The sequence below is a fragment of the Rhinatrema bivittatum genome, chromosome 13, assembly GCF_901001135.1.
Source record: "Rhinatrema bivittatum chromosome 13, aRhiBiv1.1, whole genome shotgun sequence".
Lineage (NCBI taxonomy): Eukaryota > Metazoa > Chordata > Amphibia > Gymnophiona > Rhinatrematidae > Rhinatrema > Rhinatrema bivittatum.
In genome coordinates, this window is record NC_042627.1 from 75,030,460 (window position 1) to 75,044,916 (window position 14,457).

A 14,457-nucleotide genomic window follows, 5' to 3' on the forward strand; every position below is an offset into this window, starting at 1 on the left:
ATAAATATTCAAAATAAACATTACCTTCTATTCTAGTTTATAATGCTGAAAATTAACAGACTTACTGTAAAACAATACTAATTCCAGATGGTGTCAGTTGTAGATTGTAAGTTAATGACTTATCCATCCTGGTGCATTAGAAGATGTCAAATTCACTATAGGATAATTATTATGTACGGGAAGCAAGAGCGAAATTAAAAGGGAACATTAAGAAAATGGTTTAATTAGAAAAGCAAAACTAGAAGAGAAAGTTCTTTGCGCCTTTTCCTGGACAGGTGATTTCTCTTCCAACTGCAAAATGCAGGCTCTTGATGGGGCATTGGTGGTGGCCTCCTTTGTTAACGTATAGATGTCCTTAAAGTCACGGATATGTCTGTTTATTTCCAAGCCACGCCTATACTTGTGCTCGTGGACAGGCTGCAGTACAGCCTTGTTTTAAAGCAGAGCCGCCGCCTGTTTGAAGATCGCAGAATAATGTGCAATGAGGTTCCTGAAAGTACCGTGGTCAGGCCTGAAGCAGATTGTACCAGTGCACATGAGCCCTTCTGCTTTTTCGAACAGAGCAGAGGAACAGTTCAGGGTCACTGGCAATCTCTAGCACCACTGGTAGAAAGCAGCATCTGAGCTCGAATTTAGTGCATTATTATTCCCTATTGCTGGTATTTTATCAATAGGATATGAGGTTCAGAAACGCACATGCTTCATTAATTGCAGTTTCGAATTATGAAAAGGGAATTATTGTTCGAATAACTTCGAATAGCTTGCATTGAAAGAATCGTGTCCTTAAACGTGCAAATCATTCTGAATACTGTTTGAGTTTGCTCAATCGTTTGATTAATGTGCATATATATATATATATATATATATATATATATATATATATATCTATATATATATATATATATATATATATATGCACATTATATATATATATTCTCACACATATAGTTTTCGCAGTGCCTCGGAATAGTTTCCAAATATTTAAGAAGGAACACAATTTAATTCACCTTTGAGTGCTATACATGTGCAATATCTCCCCCACAAACAGCCGGAATAAAAAGACATATATTGTCGACCTTTTTTCTCCGGTATCACACACATGAGATGAAATCTCCCATTTTTAAAACGATGTTCTTAACATCCCACCTTCGACTCATATTCACTAACACTTCACACAGCCCAGCACGGAATAGAAGGAAAGCAAGCAAGCAAGCAGAGCCCTCAGTACATTTGGAAACCGGTGTGGATTTCAATAGATTTCGCATTCCCAGCCAGTGGGTATCTACTTTTGACAGTGAGGTGTGGAATCACTAACTGGATCCTCATCAGCTCCTTCAGGCTACATTTTCCTAAATGGAAGCTGACGGGCTTAAGGAAGGACCAACCTAGGTATCTGGATTTCTAGGACAGAAACTGAATCTTCCAATCAGCCGCTCTGTCTGTCAGTCAGTCTGTCTGCCTATGTCTAGCTTTTAGCTCTGCCCCCAAGCAATTCTGTTGCATATACAGTACTACCATATTACAGCCCGCATGGAAACGGTTCATTTTTTTAAAATGTGAATTTGCCCTCCTTATATCTATCTTTTGAAACGTGTGGCAAGTTACTGCGAAAGATTAACCACCGTGTAGCGACTATGGGGAGCATCAGCTACCAAGTAGACAGAACTATTCTTTGGGCTTAAAGCTCTATTGACAAGAAGAAATATCGCAACAGCTGTTCGAAATGAAAGGTTTAAAAATGAAATGAGAATTACTGTACTTAAGTAAACTTGTTGAAGTGTAAATTCAGAGGTAATCGATTACATTTGAAACCTATTTGGGGTTATGAATAACCAACCGAGAAAACACGTTAATGAAATAGATAATGACAAAAAAAAAAAGGAAAATATGCACATTAAGCACTATAATGCTTTCCCTTAAACGAGGTTGCTCGCTTTTCCACAGACAGGCTGGGATTATCATACAATTTATCGGGGAGGAATTAGAATTTGATACAAGTTTTATCCACGTGCACACAAATAATAATAATAAAACAAAATTCTCCGCCTCTCTTCGAAATTTAAACAGTTGTGCTTAACACTGTAATTCCTCATTCTCCCTTGCTTTGTAGCGGTAGTAAATCATTTAAACTAATACCAGTAAAAAGAATTATACCTGACACTGTAGGGTTTAAATGGCTCACTTTCACTACAAAATCAGCAGGCTCACTGTACATCTAATCCTGTATGTTCTAGGGTATTGTCCTTCCGTGTCTGGCTATATCCAGCAGCCCATCAGTCTGCCTCAGACTCTCCACCTTCCTCTAAGGTTGATCTTTCATAAGTGCTCTCTCACCTCTGATGGCTGAGTTCGACAACTTATTCTGTCATATTTCATCCACAAAGGCGACTAAAGCACATTCAACTTTTCTAACAGCATCAGTGAACTTAAAGACGCTCAATAAGAACAGCATGCGACCCTGAACAAGAACTCTCATTACGGGAGGAGAAAAGCAAGGCCATAAAAACCCCGTAATGAAGAAACATACCCTACACGGAAGCCCTAAATTCTACTGAAACAGTCTTCCAATATTAATGAAACATCGTAATTACAGAAAGTTAAATGAATACTAAATTGTGTCCACAAATACGCCACGAGCGAGCAGAGTAAAATACTGTGGTAACTAAATGGGGAGATAGTTATTCTATTGATTACCTGAAGGACTAAGGAACTATGCATCAGTAATGGAGAGAGAGAGAGAGAGAGAGAGAGAAAGAGAGAGAGAATGTGTGTGCGCGCCCGCGCGCATGTGTGAATAAGACAGCGAGAGAGAGAAAGTAATTTTCCTTCTGTTATTCTTATGTGGTTAGCAAGCTGCATAGGAAACGCTAAACATCACATTATTTGCACATCACTCCTGGAAATGAACTGATAAATGTGTTTTAATAATTGCTAGTTTATGATTTTAATAAATAGAGTTCCGCTTTCCTTATTCAATTTTGTCCAAACGACTTTTGAATCCCCTTAGATCAATTCATGTAGCAGCTGTATTAAATATCCCTGGCACTGTTAGTAACCTGATGCACATTCTACTACCACTCCCCCGCCCTCCCCCCTCTCCTCCCCCCCCCCCCCCCCCCCCACGCAACCATATCCCCAACATATAATCTGGAGTTTGGTTGGGCTTCTTTTAACATGACAAATGTCTTGTCAAATGTTGAAAATCCATTCCATCTGGATATCTAACAATCATTTATTGAGAGGAGGGGCTGAAGCAAAGCCCTGACTGTGTGTCATATAAAATAAATTTGTAATGTAATAGCAAAAACCTTGAACTAATTTACAGCTAATGGTTCTATAGCCCATCCGCCTAAGAGAAAATCAGCTGCACGAAGCTGGCGAGAACAGGTCTGGAAGGCATCGGAAATATTTACATTCCTACCCAGAACCTGAAATTTCGGCAACCGAAAGAAAGGAAAGAATTTTAGAGATCAAAATAGCGGCAAATGTATTTATTTGCATATTTCAGTGACATTCAAGGATCTTTATCCCTAACACCATTATTCTCAGGCAATTATAGGTGAAGTGTTTCAAACTTGAGGCCATCACGCCTTCGAAAATTAGCTTTCAAATAAAGCAATTATGGAGGGATATATGTAGATATAGATAGATAAAGTTAGCTATAGATGTACAGAGATGGATAGAAAGATACAAACTATTCACAAACACAAACTTCTTTTACAGGATTTTTAAAATACATCTAGGATGTTATGTATTTATTTTTTTATGTATGGCAACCATTTGATAGTAGGGTACTTACATGATAAAACTGCTGAAATTGAAACAGCAGTGAGTAATCAGAAACTGTGTGTCAACCGGATTAAACCCATCTGGGCACAAGCATTTATGTTTATTTGAGAAATGCGAGTTTAATCGCATTTTTTAAATTTTCATATATTCCTGAAATTAGGAGCACAGTTTCTATTTAGTTTTCATTTCTATGTATTCACAAGGCTGAAGAATTATAACTGCCTTTTCGACTGTGGGCTTTATTTTCGGGTAGCAAGCAGCGATTTCTGAGACGGGCTATTGAAAGTGAATACATTGGCCAAGCCATGAGAGAAAACTTTTAGCTCCTAAGGCATTTTAATAGTTTTAGATTCGAATTTTCTTTCATTGTTATCCCAAGTTCCCAAACGCAGACTAATAGTTTATTACTTTAATATACAAATACCATTTCCTTGACACTTAAAAGTGATAGATATATAGTTAATAGCTTATATGTATTACCTATTCCGTACTAAATATGAAATGGGATAATATGTGCATTAGATATATATGTGCATTGTATAGAAGTATAAGCATGCACACTCACACTCACACACACACACACACACACACACACACACACACACACACACACACACAGTACCGGGGTACATTTTAGACAAATTTACCAAGTACTGCAATCTTAATGGCTAATTTACAGTCTACTGGTTTTGATCTCTCTCTGTCTCACTCTGTGTGTGTGTGTGTGTGTCTCTCTCTCTCGCTCGCTCTCTGCCTTTAAATCCAGGAATCATTAGCAACCCCCTCTGGCTACATGTTTTGCATCAGTGAAACATTATGACATAGTTGTAATACAAACTCCACCGACTTGCTCTGCATCTTGTGGTAGGAAGTGTAACAGCAATAAAAATCATTTTTCGTCTCCAGGCGTTAAAGTGCTGCGAAAAAGAACAATTCTGAAAACACAGTATTGTAAAATAAAAGTACCATCCTCGAACAAAATTCGTCAATAGGAAGGGTGCCATTTGTTTAAGTAACCATACAATGCAACGTCTTTTGAAAACATGAACCCCACAGACCGGCGATTCGCTATTTCATTCTTATTTTTATCAAAATAAATTATTTTACATAATTTTCCAATAGATTTAAGTATATTACAGAGTAGTCCGAAATACTTCCCAGCAGTCAGTTTTACCTGTTTGATGTATTTCTCAATAGGATATAACCCGCATTTATATCAGCTCTTCTGTGGCGGGTATTAATAGTTCTAGTACAAGCTAGAACTGCAATTATTCCCAAAGACAAAACTAATAAAATATACTGCGTGCCTGTGAATAAAGTCTTTGTTGTACTACGGTATTTTAGTAAACAAAATACATATTTTACCACCCTTCCTAAACAATGCCCTTATGTAAATGACAGTGTCGCTTAGCGGTGTTATTATTCAATTTTGTCTCAAAATCTGTCAAAGAGTTTAGTAATAGTTTCTTTCACAATTGGGTAGTCTGCTGTATTCATTCTAAGCAAAAGTTACCATCAAAACATATATACACATTATATAGTAAACCAACCAATTTAGAGAATATTTAAAAATACCACTAATTATCATTCTAATTCAATAACTGAAATAAATGTAATAAATACGGGTAAAGATTTTTCAGAAATAGTTTTGATAGGAAACATCAGTGTAAGCTATTTTATTTTATGCAAGACAAAGACTTGACATTAAAAGACAAACTTTTAAACTGAAATTTTACATTTTATTCGGGAGTCCAATTTTCTTTATGGTCATTTGCTGTATATTTATACTTAATAATGTTGACATAGAAGCACCAAGAATTTATATTTAAACAAAATCACATATTCGTTCCCTGTATTACATTTCTCCTTTATTTATTTATTTAAAATATTTATAGCTTGATAAATAAAGTGACAATAAGACAAAAGCATTAAAATTACTGAATTCTTCAAGAAAACGTTGAGATTTATCTGTAAATCTTGGCAAAATATATTGTATATACATTGATATGATTAATTTCCTATAGCTTGCTTTCTTGAGATAAATATATTTGATTGTTTTTTATTCTAGTGACGTCAAAAACTTCTATATTGTCTCACCTTCGCTGTAGGAAGATATAATCTGAACGATTTTTATTTGGTGGAAAACTTTAATTAAGAGCGCATTTATATGACATGATTTTGTCAGGATTCATTTGTCTATTAAGCTTGACGAATACAATTGTATTGCTATTATTGTTTATGTAAACATTTCTACTTTTGGTATAACTGTAAATGTACTTTGCTTTTTTTTTTCCTTTCAACTCGATTTATTAATTCTTTAAACTTTGACAAATGTTATACTGCTCTGTTCATTTTTCCATTTCTTTTTCATGCACGCTCACATAATATAGGCAATACTGCCAAAAGAGAATGTCTGTCAAAATGACTGGTTAAGGAGTACTTCTGCGTGTCCAGTTCTATTAGCTTTCTGATTTTGAAAAGTAATCGTATTCAGATTTCACAAGTGTATACTAAATGATCTTTCCTTATTTTGTGATTCCAATTTCAACGGCAAGGTGGCGCTGCAAGGTTCGGAAGAGCAGCAGGTTTCTGGCTTTAAAAAAAACACATTAGTACGGTATCTGCAGTGGTAATGGGCTTTGCAAAAGAATACAATTAACACAGGCATTTCGGTGGGAAATATATAAATCAAAAAGCTGAAGTGAAACAAGAGCATCGATTGCACAGTATTACCACAGAGAAAGTTGAAGATCCCAGTATTGAGCTACAAAACACATACACACAAACACACACACACACAAGGCATTATTAAATGTTATGTTCTCTGTGGGTGCTTCTTTCACTACTATTTTGTTTCCAAAATGTAGGAAATAAAATGTAAAAATTAGCATAATAGTTTACAAATACCTGAAAGACATTTTTTCAAGATAAATGTTTAGTTGTGCTGAAATCTTAGAATACAATACCTGCCCATTTTTTTTGACCTGAGGAAGGGAGTGTTAGCTCCCGAAAGCAGATCAGAAAATGCATTAAGTTAGTCCAATAAAAAGGGTATCACCTGATATATATTTTTTGTTTATTGACCCTTTTTTTTTTTTCGGGGCATTGAAGTGGACTAACACTGCAAGGATACTATGTAGAATACAACAGAAAATTAATGCAACTATGCATCTCATAAATAATGTATTACTGAAAACAGTCTTAGGGCTATATTTCCCAAAGTTTATTCCTCATTTTGTGACTATAGAAAATTGTATTTGGAAAATAGAATGCCAGCCAGATGAGAAGTGAGGCAAGACATAGAGAGGGGAAGAAAAATGAGAGATGAGGTTACTGAAAGGTTTCACAGATGCAAAAAAAATAAAAATAAATAAATTCTGATAATTGCATTGTTGATTTTCATTTATTATTACTATTTGTTTTAATACTATAAAATGCGGTTAGTAAAAACACTGGAAAATGCACATACATGCTGTAGACACAGGTGTGCACGCCAAGTGCATTAAATGCTTAACTGCCTTCAAGAGAGTGGGGTTGTTTTTTTTTGTTTGTTTTGTTTTGGGGGTTTTTTTTTGTTATTCTAACCTCTTAATAATTTATACTTTACACTTGCAACCGCGAATACAATTACCATTCTATATGTATATGACCTAAGTAAAGATTTTAAATATTGTTGGACATATTGCAGCATTCTCTAATTGTAGCTGTCCGGATGTAAACGAATACCTTGGTACCTTGAACTAATGAAAGGCGCGCACAAGTTGCCAAGCTGCCAAAATACGGCACTAGCCTTGTTTAGGTCGGGAGATATTCTGTGAGGTTTGAGACAGATGGACGGACAAAGTGGCCGAGAAAGTCGTCTGAACGTTTCGGTATGGGCATCGTGTTTCCCGTTTCGGGGCTTTTTTTCTTTCCTGCCTTTCCTGATCCAAGCCACTGATTTCTAGTGCAAACTTTGGTCTTCAGTGGTTGCAATAGGTCAGGTCATTAGGAATGTAAACGTCGAGCCAGAATTATAAACATGATCTGAAAGTCTCTTTCAATTCATTTCTTCAGGTACTGATTTGGTCTCAGTGATGAAAAGTGACAGTTCTGAAATAGACAGCTTTTAAAAGTAATGAAGTCAGATGAGGCTTTAACCTGTCGATTGGTATAAATCAAGCTGGAAAAAGCTGAATAAAGAATATTATTTATTGACTCAAGAGCAGTTTAATACAGTTTGGAATAGAAACGCTTACATTGGCAGACTTTGCTTGGTTATCTTATCTTGTCTTGGCACTTTTTCCCTCTACAAAAATGTTATAATAGTAAACTTGTGAATATATATATTGGAAAAAGTGCTCTTGCTCTCTCTATTTATTTTGCTGTTATTTCTCTTGAAAAAAAACAAAACAAAAAAACAAAAACCTGTGGAAACGTATTTCAAAGTGTGAATCTGAGCACCAAAAAGCATGTGCTGTAATTTTGTTGTGGCTGCCTTGCTAGGAACATGCAACAATGTCTTACACACAATCACATTTTTTCCTCATACATAAATTATTTTCCTACAATAATCAAATTAAAGATTAAACGTTTAAAGCTTAAAACGTTAGTGTTTCAAACCAAACAGCAGAGATGGTATCATATCAAAGAAACACCCCGAGATACTATGCCTCAGATATGCTGGGGGGGTTTTTGTTTTTTGTTTTTTTTGCTGTTTAAAGTAGCAAAGGCGCATTTAAAAATAAAATAATATTCATCTTTGGCGATTAGTTAATTAAAAGGTTGGAAAATGTTCCAGATATCGAAGTGGCACAACTTTTGCAAATAGGCGGGATGACAGAACGACATGGAACTAATTAGTATAACTAAAATTCTTCAACAAGTTTGACTGCATATATTCTTATGATGGGGCTTTGTATACCATGTTAACACACAATTAGCATGCGCTATTAATTTTGTTTCTCCAATATGTTGCTTTTTTCTTGTTGCTGATAAAAAAAATTGAAACACTTTCTTTGCTGCTTTACATTAATTATGTTTCAGCACATAAAAATCGTGCTAATATTTTGTAGCACCCCGAAAGATACGTGGCGCAGAGGAAGCAGTGTTTTATAAATCTTTTGAGTCTGCACTGATTTTTTTTTTCTGATCCGCTCAGATAAAACTGTGCTATGCATGCATTGGTTATACGGTAAGCTGCAATTCTTTTATGTAAAAATAAAAAAAAATGCAGCCATACAAGTGACTACTTTACTGATAAAACTTCATATTACTGCTCGAACCAGACCTGTTTCTAGTATTGATTTTGCAAGAGGCGGAACCAAATATGCATAGCAATTTCATCGGACCGTCCTTTCAGTGCTTTTTGTGTTGATTTTGCATAATTTAATAACGATTCCTACCGAATGGGCGCAGAATGTTCTCAGCACAGTCAGAAAGTATTTTTGGACCCTTCCTCTCAAAAACTTATTGTACGCCGGTAAATGTCATTAAATGGATCAATTTGAAAAGCTGTTCAGAGTGGTTACACAATCAGGCTGATTACGGAATTGTTTATCAGGAATTGTTTTAACTTAACATCACAAAGAAACGAAAAGTACTGTTGCTTTTAAATTGATCGCGACATGTGACGCTTCCAAAGAAAAAGATGGCGATATTTTCACAAATTTTTTTTTTTGGGGGGGGGGGGAGGGAAGGGAGGGGCAAAGTGTTCTTATACCTGTTTTCAACTTATCTAGACAAGTCCAAATGTGAATTAATGCATTTTATTAGCCCTGAAGTCTCTTTAACGGCAACATTTTTTCTAAATTGATTTTTTGTAATGCCCCACAGGGTTGCACGTTCTGGATTATCCTTTCAAAAGTTAATTTCTTAACTATTTTGCGTATTAATTGAGGAATACCTTTCTTGGACAATGCAATGAAAGTTACCAGCTTTTATGAAGATTTAACCGTTAAATATAATTGTGCATTCAATGTATTTATTCGCAAAAAAAACCCCCAGTCTTTCGGGTTTTATTCTGCTTCCTCTTACCCCAGTTTTAAATAAAGTGGAATAATAACTCCCTCACTTCTCGTTGTTTACAAACCAGGAAAACGATGTATTGAAGGGTTTTTTGTAAGAATGCTCGATGATGATACTTTCCTTTTATTTTATTTTTTTTTTGAGGGTTCATCCAGTTATTTCAGAAAGCTGTCAATATGGATTAGAGCAGAACTGAATGAGCACAAGCGAAGAAAGCGTATAGCTATATAAGACGAGCTTTACAGACACATACAAACTCTGTCTAAGAGGGAAAGAGGGTGTGCGTGTCTGTGTGTCTGTGGCCGCCCGCGCTTGGACAGAAGGATGGTGCATTTGGTGGTGCCAGACACAAAAAAATACACTTTTGTTTTCCCAAGTTCTTTTCCATAATAAAGATACAGAACTGGAATTTAAGGTTTCCTCACCTGGAGATAGCTTGCGGCATGATCAATACAAAACAGTGCCTCTTTCACAAAAAAAAAAAACCAAAAACAAAACAAAATATATATATTTATATATATAAATTATAAAAGGGCAAATCTCTTCTCAGTGCCTCGAGAAAAGCTTCAGGGAAAAGATCCCCTTAAGAAATGCTGTAGGAAAATGTAAAAAAGGCTCCGTTTTTGGAACTGAATAGACAATTCAGGGCAGATGCGGGGTGCTTTCCCGATTGCACTGAGGTCAGTAATGCAATGAGAAGGTAACAGCCAGAAGACTGGGCGTTCACATGTGTTCCTGCTCTCAGTTTACACTCCTCGTCAAGCTTTTTAAGTAAATCAGTCCAACTTGACACTGCCAATATGTATCTTCATGAATTAGAGGACTGATACTTGGTAAGTGCGATGCATTGTAGGTGGCAGCTCTGTTCTAAATTGTTTGGTATTTAAAGATGTCCAATCTCTTTATATTTTGCACTTTTAGAGTGAAACCCAGAGCTCAGAGGATAATGAACGTTTTGCTTCGTCCATAAGCTGTTTCAATAATTTCAAATATTTCCGCAAGAATATGCAAAATGGAAGAAATCAACCACTTAAATCAATCGCCGACAAAAGAAAAGCAATATTAAGACGGGAAGGTTGCATACGTGTCGTTTCGTTTATTGACATGCGTGCAAGAGAATAATGCAATAATGCTGCGTTATATTTATACACCGTGATATGTACAACAATGTGAGTAGGTTAAAAATGTATCTGCAGAGAAATTGATTAGATTTAACCGTCCAAGTTGCTTTATTTATTGCTATGTAAATCCGAAGACAGACACCCAGGGCCTAAAGGCGGTGCTTGAGCTTGTAACAGCCACTGGCGAGCAAGTCGCAGCTCTTACTCCGCGATTCACCTTAACCTGTGGTCAAGGATGAGGTGACATTCAGGATAGGAAAAAAACCAAACATATTTTCTGTGGCCCCCTAACGTGTGCAAGCTCATCTGAAACGCGATCCATCCCTTTCCTTCCCTTGGTTTTGCAGGAGATGCGTGAAAGATGGGGAACTTGCGTGAAAGATGCGTGAAAGATGGGGATCGCTCATTCAAAGCTCCACGCCTGAGCAAAACGTGGTCCAGATATACCGAGGGAAATAGCCCATTGTTTTATTAAAAGGGGGGTGGGGGGCGTGGAAACCGATGCAAACCCCGACTCAAGAGTTTTTGCGCCCAAGCAAAACCTGCATAAACAGGGGGAATCATTTACAATCCGCAGCGCTAGGGCTAAGTTGCAGGAGTGCAATGCGAGTGCCCAGGAAAACATCGGGCTCTTTTGCAACCCGTTCACCCCACTGTTAAAGCCAAGGCACGAGCTCCTTGAAGAAAAATCTCCATTTGAGCAAATGGCGGGGAATAAAGGCTAATAAAGTGGACGCAGTTGATAACTTGCGTGGGTAGTGGTAGTGCTGTGAATTTAAAAAGTGAAATCGGGGAACGTCAAGAGCATTCACACGTTTGCAATTCCCTACCCCCCCCCCCCCCACGGCCTGGGGAAAACAGGGGGGAAATGTGTCCACAATGTTGAAAAAAATATCCTTCACTTTGACTCCGCCCCCCCCCAAAGAAAAGTTTGCAGTTTAGCCAACAAAACCCGAGACATTTTGGTGAGCAGTCGGAGGCAGGGGGGAGTCCCATGTCCCACGATCCTTAATTGTTGTTCTGAGGTCGATGCCTCCATAGCGCTGCAAATTGTTAGCGCCTTGGCTGGAAAGTGGGCTTGCGGGGAAATTCCGAGCCTGAGGGCAAAGAAGCGCTAAATCGCACCGCGCGCAACCGCTCTTGCGCCCAATGTTTCAAGGGAGCCCCGGTGATTCACAGCGCAATTCACGAGCTGCTTTAAAAGAGCCGGGTCTAAGGCAGGCCTTATAAAAAAAAAAAGCCTTAGTATGTAGTATTTGCCCCAGCTTTGCTGGTTAGAGACTGGAAGTGGAAAAGCTTTATTCCCACCAAGACAGCCGAGAGCCAAAGTGAACAGTTTTGTAGGGCAATCCTTAAACCTTCAAAGGAAAATGTTCAAAGTGGAAGAATTTCGTAAGAGTAATGTGGACAAATTATACTCCTGCATTCATCAGTCCTAAATTTCGAATTCTAAAAATACATTTGCTAAGGTTCATTTAAGGTGGGGAGTAGAGGTGGTTCACATTGAAACGCAGGGGGGCGATTTCCCTTTTCCTTGCAGTTACTTTTCATATTAGCAGAATCCAGCGAGCAAAGCAGAATTATAAGTGCCATATAATGCTGTTTGCAACGTGAAAGCAGTGTTTTGGGCGCGCAGGCACTCGTTTCTAAAGTCGGACGCACCGGCCGCGATGCTGCAGCAGGGAACAGCGCTGCTCTGCGCGGGGATGCCCAGTTTTTTTTTTTGCCACCTCGGAGATTCCAAAGGGAGGCACTAAAAAAAAAATCAGAAGTGAATGAAATGCAGCGCTTTTGGGGCCCTGTTAATAAAAAAGGAGCGGCATTGACCTCAAGCATCCAGATTAGAGACGCGGGTGGGGCGGAAGAGCTTCATTAATTAAATAACATATTTTAATGAACTTTGCCAAGGATGCTCAAGGCAGCATTCCAACCATCCAGGTACAATAAGTCCCTGTGTGGACCTTAGATAAAATGGTTTGCTTGGGGTGGGAGGCGGCAGTGGGATTTGTACTCCGGTCTCATTGGGTCTTGGCCCGGTTCTACAAATTGCTCTCAAACGTTAGCCCCATTAAGCAGTCAGGAAATCAACAAACGTGGCCCTTATGTGGATGGCTGGGCAGGGAAACCTTTGAACTTCGAAAACGTTTCAAAGTTGAGAAAATTTGTAAAAAAAAAACAAAAAAAAACAAAACCCCAAAGAACGGAACAAAACGTGCCTGTACTTTTTTTTTTTAATTCCGTCAGCAATGGCAAAGTGGAAGTCCAGAAAAGCTTAGACAGGAAACATTTTCTCACAGAATTGTATGGCGATGCCAGAGAGAAGAGAAGGTTTCTGGAATTTTCGGATGGTGAAGCCATTGGGCCTTCGTCTGAAAACCCAGGGCTATTCCAGCGCTAAAGAGACGGTGAGAGAGGCTCAATCTTTGCCCAATGGTCTGCTTGAAAGGGAGCAGCGCTGAAGGGGGTTCGTGTTTATAGAAACCGGGGGCAAAATTGTTTGCCCAGAATTTACAAGGCTTCTCCTACTTGGGAAGGCAATTCTCTCTCTCCCCCCCCCCCTCGAAGTTGGCCTCATCAAACTGTATATGTGCGTAAATATTTTGTAGACTTTCTACCTGTTCGTCCTCTCTGAGTCTGTCCCAGTGCTAATTATTACATCAGCCACGGAAGGGCTCATATTCTGGGTTATTCCCTTCCACAACACAGGGCTTTGATTTTAGGGATTGAGGACCTACTTAAAGGGCACTAAAATATTAAACCCAGCACAGTTTGCTACTAAGAGGGCACCAGTGCTGGCAGACTTTGGGAATATATATATCTATATATCTGTATATCACCAGTAGATGGATTCAATCACCTGCTCTGCACTTTTCAACACACAGCGGAAAACTGCAGAGGAGGTGATTGAATCCATCCATTTTGCCTTGGATATTGGGGGGGTGCAGAGTAACTGTCCTTATACTGCTCGGATTGGTTTCAAACGTGGAGCGAAGGCCACCCATAGTCCAGCAAGTAACTACTGAAAAAGGACCTGAACTCCTTTTCAATACGGTCACATTGAAAAGTGTTCCACTTCCAGGCGTACAGGGTCGCAATGCGCGGCTTGTTCGCCCTTGTCGTTGGAAAATCTGGAGCAATTTTTGCACTGGGAAAAAAAAAACCAAAACTGGTGCGAAACTTGTAATAAATTTAGCCCCCCCCTAGAGGATTCCACTATGGCAAAGCAGCACCGTGGATTTCAACTCACGCTAGGACGGGTCACGGCACTGGGTTTGTGACCTTCCTTCTGAAGATTAAAAGCCGAATCTTGTGCTTTTATTTTGCTGATAAACTTCATTGGTGGGTCCAGGGCTCCCTGGCAAGGTATGGTATTTAATGATCAAGGGTAGTGTAGCAGACGCCCATCCAGTCTCAAGAATAGAAGAAACCAATATCCCGGATATCTTTTCCATAAATGCAAGCGCATAAAGCACATTTATCAAACGACAAATTCATAAGATCAAAACTAATGACTTTTACCTGTTCACAATATTGTAGCATC